At 32.8% G+C, this 6252-nt stretch overlaps 1 non-coding gene across 1 annotated transcript; it reads left to right on the top strand.

Annotated features, from left to right (window-relative positions):
* The first annotated feature begins 425 nt into the window (after window positions 1-425).
* LOC116633358 lies at window positions 426-531 on the top strand. The gene has a single exon (XR_004299647.1). It is a non-coding gene; the product is annotated as a U6 spliceosomal RNA (small nuclear RNA).
* The last annotated feature ends 5721 nt before the right edge of the window (window positions 532-6252 follow it).

A 6252-nucleotide genomic window follows, 5' to 3' on the forward strand; every position in this document is an offset into this window, starting at 1 on the left:
AAAGGTGTTTAAAAGAAAATTAAAAGTCTACTTTGACCGAATGAATTAGTAACAGTTGATGCTTTACAAAATAAGTGTTTTATAAAAGAAAATATTACAAAGTAATAAAACTTGCCCTAAAAGAAAGTGAAAATCTAAACAGGCAAATTACTAAAGATTTTAAAGAGCCTTTTTTTTTTTTTTTTAAAGGGTTAAGAGAAAAAGTAGGCCCAAATTCCAACAGCCTTTAAGGTAAACTCTATGAAATTGTTAAACCAGTAACTCCAGTGCTATTTAAACTCTTCCAGGGCAAAGAGAAAAAAGGCAACTTGTAATGTCATTTATGAAATGAGGATGACCTTGATAACAAAATCTAAATAAAAGGGCGCAGATGAAAATTATAGACCAATTTCACTTATGAACAAGATGCAAATATATGCTCAATAGCGCTTGCTTCAGCAGCACATACACAAAATTGGAACGATGCAGAGAAGACTAGCACAGTCCCTGCACAAGGATGACACTTCAGACCAAGATGCAAATATACGTTAAATAAAACCTTAACCAAATCAAGCAACATATTAAAATAACCTAAATGGGACTTGTTCACTAAATGTTAAAATGGTTTAATATCTGTGAAGCTATTAATATAATTCATCATGTTAACCAAACTATTACAAAAAAAAAAAACCACCCAAAGTTCACAACTTCAGTGAAGTCTGTAGATATTTGCATGGTGTTTCATAAGAAGACATCCAGACAAAGTCTATTATTTATAGCAGCTTAATCAAGGCAAGGACAAATAATCATAGTTGAAATGTGGGGCAGAGAATAAAATAAATAAAACTGTCATACAGGTTTAAAATATAACTTAGTGTTATATAGAGTTTGGTGTTACCTAATAGAATATTGATTACTCCATTTAAACTAAAACTTGTAAATGTATAAGCATTTTTATAGATGGTATTCGTTGATTTATCACATCTTTCTATCTTCACTGAAGAAATAAAAAATGCATTCATTAACACTAATCTGAAAAATAAAACTAATCTGAATAGGATTATAATTTACCAGGAGTTTTGAATAAATATCTCTTCAAATATAAAAATTTATATAAAATATTTGTAGAACATAACTGGCTCAAATATTAAGAAAATAATGTCTATACTATTGTTGGGTTAATAAAATCAAACTGGTATACCAAAGCACAAGTTTGGAGGTTGGAAATCATAAACTGATGAATACTATTTGTATGCAAATTTGGCTTCAAACTCTTAAGAAATGTTCCTACTGTCTCTTAAGTGTGAAGACAGTAGTTTGTTCCTTTATGGAGTATGGATTCTTGCCTTTCTTGTGCCAAAGCTAATGACTGTTAGTGTTATTTAGGTTATGATTGCTGGGAATTGGGCTAATATTAGATATCAACCTTAGAGATTATTTTATGCACATCAAAGCATCAGACAACAAACTGTTGTATGAAGAGTTTAAATGATAAGGTTTTATAGAAAAAAATCAGAAAAACATTTGTGATGTTGTGATTATGACTCCCTTTCTAATAACCTTGAAAACTGAATATTTCACACCTCAGGTAGGAGCCATCTAGTGACTGAATATTCACGTACTATTCCACAGCCCAACAAACAAATGTGGCAGCTTTCTGATTTCAACTATTTGAATAGTAATGGTAAAATGTGGAATTATGGTATAAAATGTAATCAGAACCTTTCCATACTTTTAGAACGTGAATTTATAATTTTCTCATTATACCAGTAAATTTGTCACCACCAACAAACATATCCTAAGATAATTCTTTGATAATGGTTTTTGTGTAACATACTGAATAAATAAGACTATAAACTAGTAGTTTTTCAAAATAATCTGCAATTTTCCCCATCATGAAGTATTAAATATTTGAATATGTTTTACAAACATCTCAAATATGTTATCCTCTCAATTTATGGGTCTATATATTTTATTACCATGCTACAAAGACAGCAAATAGAGCTATGAACAATTGTCCAGTGTTTTGTATGGGTATGTGAATTTAAAGAGAGAAGTAATTTCACCAAAATCAAATTACAAAACTGTTGCACTCATAATTTTTTAAATAATGTCTTCAACTGCTTGAAAGTTGATATCTAATATTAGCCCAATTCCCAGCAATCATAAGCTAAATAACACTGACAGTCATTAGCTTTGGCACAAGAAAGGCATGAATCCATATTCAGTGGAAAAAAAAAAAAAGGAACGAACTACTTTCTTCACAAGAGATAGTAGGAACATTTCTTAGTGTTTGAAGCCAAATTTGCATACAAAAAGTATTCATCAATTTATGATTTCCAACCTCAACTTGTGCTTTGGTATACCAATTTGATTTTATTAACCTTATTCAACTCTTCTTTATTATCTGCAGTTATTTCAGAAAGTTTGCCACTGTCGTGGATTCCCACCCCCATTCTATTTTGAGCAGACAAAGGTCTTTAAGGAAAAAAAAATCTATCGGTATTTCTCTTCCCCTTCTCTTCCATGGCAATCCTTAAAGTGTGGACAGTGGACAATTGGGATCCCTGAGATCCTTTCAAGGGTCTGCAAGATCAAATTATTTTTATAGTAATATGAAGACATCCTTTGCCTTTTCACTGTGTTGATATTTGCAGTGATGATGGAAAAGTAATGGTGGGTTAAACTGATGGTACTTCAGTGCAAATCCAGAGTGACACCAAACTTACTGTATTCTTCCCTGTCCTGTACTTGTAGCAAACGAAATGCCAGTTTGACTGTCCCTGATAAAGCAGTAAAAAAGTAATTAATCATAGTAAATCTCAACCTTTACTATTTTTTTTTGGTAAATCTCAACCTTTGATTATATATTTTTAAAGTATCCTAAATGATAAGGACAAATATACATAGAATACTTCTGCATACAAGGTATAGTATTGGGAAAAAGAACATGTATGAGTGTTTGGATTGTGAGTTGGACTAGCCACTTTTTTAAGTGAAACACCATTTTTACTTAAAAAGAATAACTGATAAAATAAGATTATTCAGACTTGGGTATTTGGCAGTTATTTTCACAAAAATAAACAACGTGGATCTTAAACTTCAGGGAAACAACTGACATTTGTTGCCAATGAAAAAAATGTGAGGTTTCAAGTGAAAATTAGAAGTTTAGACAACTTGTATCTTCCACTAATGGAAATGAAAGCTTCCCAGTATTTAAATATTATTATTACCAATTTATCAGAAGATAACATTTTTATAGTATAATGAACAAATATTTCTCAAATGACCAAAACATAATGTTAAAAAAATCATACATAGGGGAAATGATCCACTTAAAGTACAAATAGAGTGAATGAACTTAAAATATTCCATTTCATTATATTAAAATAATAAGAAAAGTTTATTGGTATATAGTTTCAGGTTCTACACTGCAGCTAATCTTTAGAAAAATACCACTTGATCAGTTTTGATGTAATATTAAAGAAGACCACTCACAAGTATCTCAAAAGACTATTAAAATACTCTTCTGGGGCACCTGGGTGGCTCAGTCGTTAAGCGTCTGCCTTCGGCTCAGGTCATGATCCCAGGGTCCTGGGATCGAGCCCCACATTGGGCTCCCTGCTCTGCGGGAAGCCTGCTTCTCCCTCTCCCACTCCCCCTGCTTGTGTTCCCTCTCTCACTGTGTCTCTCTCTGTCAAATAAATAAAATCTTTAAAAAAAAAAATAATAACATACTCTTCTGTGTGAGACCTGCTCTCCTCATACACTTCAATTACAACAGTATATCATATCAGAGAAACTACTGTATGCTAGATACTTGGTTACAGTCTTGGAACACAACCTTGAGCCAGACTGATGAGATACTTGCTCTCACTGAACACACACAATTGTTCTGGGCTGTGTCTCTGGAGCCTGGGACAAATAGGTATCCAATGATGGATGATTGTAATTTTATAAATAGTTCTGTTCTCTGAATTTACATTCACAACTAATCTTGCTGATTTCTCTTTCATTGCTTTCCACCCCTCCCTTTCAAAGTATGTATTTTTAGGGTACTGTTCTTTTCCCTCCTTTCTGGGTATTTGTTCAACTTAAATGTACTTCCCTGTCACCAAATGATCTTGACTCTTTAATAGATATTGGCCACTAACTTGAATTTCTGATGATCTACTTCACTCCTTTGCAATGAAATATCAATAACCATTCAAAACCAACATATCTCAAAATAGGTCAGTTCTCTATCTCCACTTCTTCATGGAGAAGCTTTCTTTTCTACTAGAAAGACCATCTGGGTCAATTAGCCCAATTATATCACATCAGCATAACATGGCCATATATTTTTTCACATTAAAACTGAGTAACACAGTCTGATATGTGTGTATGTGTGTATTATACCATTGCTGTTCTTTTATGTAATGTTTTATTCTGTTTTAATTTCTAGCATGCTTTTGAGAACATTTTTTGAAATGAAATTCATATATACTAAATAAAACAACTATTTTAATGTAAACAATTCAGTAGCTTTTACTACATTATCAATGTTGTAGAACTACCACCTCTATCTAGGATAGTTTCAAAATATTTCTCTCCTCCCCACTCCCTGACAACCACTACCACTAATCTTTCTATTGGTATAGGTTTGCCTATTCTGGATATTTCATGTAAATATGAAATGTATTTTTCACTTAGCATAATGTTTCTGAGGTTTATGCATGTTGTAGCACCCATTCATATTTCATATTTATTTTTGAGACACATGATAAAATTTCAGAAACCTCAGTCATTATGTAGAAATCATTAAGCTAGCCTCAGGATTTAGAGATAAAATTATACACTTAGAATAAAAGTAGGAAAAATTTAGCACAATTCCTTATAAAATGGATAACTTCGCTATCTTCAGAAAAACCTTAAAATGTCTTGGTAAGAACTGCCATTGGAGACTTGAGTGATATCATACCCAATCAAAATAATCAAAATGCATACCCAGCATACCCAGCTTAAAGAAAAATGGAATTCATTCACTTGTGTTGTCATCTTATTTTCAGAAATAATGATGTGGTAAGCATTAGTAGATAGAATTTGTAAGTATTTAGTTAACACAGTCCTAAGGAAAGATAAAATGTATTTGGAAGACATGGATGTTTAATTCACAAGGGAAATCTACTTTGTCTGGAGACAGAGGTAGTTTATCAGGCTTCTCTGTAGATGGGATGAAATATCACTCTGGACAATCTAATTCTCTTTGTTTTGATTCTGTGCTCATCAAGAGACCTTGAGGTTATTTACTTAGAAGGTTTATACTAATAAGTACTCCCATGGATAATGGATATGAGTATCTCCTTTTGGAAATAAACACACTGGCATTGTGGTATACAAGGAATCTGTTTAGCATTAATCAGTCTATAGCACCTAGCGGAGTACCTGACACAGAACATATTCGGTAAATGTAATTTGAATGAACTAGTAAGGGAACACAGCATCTATAATACTTTGTGCTTAAAATTGGTGTAGGTAGAATAAGTTGAAGAAAATATATTTTGTTAGTCATTTCACCATCTTTCCCTAATGTAAAGTATTTGGAAAGTTGGGATGTTTAATCATTACATTACTAGGTCGAAAAGAATAAGTGAATTAACAATATGCTTAGACTAGTTAAACAATTTGGGAAGTTAGAATTATTAATATAGATTTTAATATAGTAAACATCCAGTAGAGATCAGGATTTTTTTTGGTCAAATGCTATTATTTAAAGATAGGATATTCAGGGATATTGTTCAACAGACACCCTAGTTTCCTAAGAATGACTCAGACTCTCAAGGTATACAAGGAGTCTCAAGATTCCACTCTGGAAAATACATTCCACTTAGAGAAATTGCTGATAAAATTAACTCTGGAAAGCATGAGACTCTATAGGCTTCTTTTTGGTAAGAAATTTCAAGGACAATTGCAAGAGCCATTTTTTAATAAGATAGAGTTAGATTGCTGATTGGTTTTTGGTTTTCATTTTGGGTGTGTGGGGGGGTGCACGCACAGAGGGAGAGGGAGAGAGAATCTTAAGCAGGCTCCCAGCCCAGGGTGGAGCCCCATGCAGGGCCGGATCTCACGACCCTGAGATCATGAACCCAGCCGAAATCAAGAGTCAGTCACTTAACCAACTGAGCCACCCAGGTGTCCCTGGTTTGTTTTGGTTTTTTTTTTTCCAAAGTTACATTTTTGTAATTTTTTATTTGAAGACATTTCTGCTATATTATAGCAATGTTGCAATTTGCT

The sequence above is a fragment of the Phoca vitulina genome, unplaced genomic scaffold (genome assembly GCF_004348235.1).
Source record: "Phoca vitulina isolate PV1807 unplaced genomic scaffold, GSC_HSeal_1.0 scaffold7, whole genome shotgun sequence".
Taxonomy (NCBI): Eukaryota; Metazoa; Chordata; class Mammalia; order Carnivora; family Phocidae; genus Phoca; species Phoca vitulina.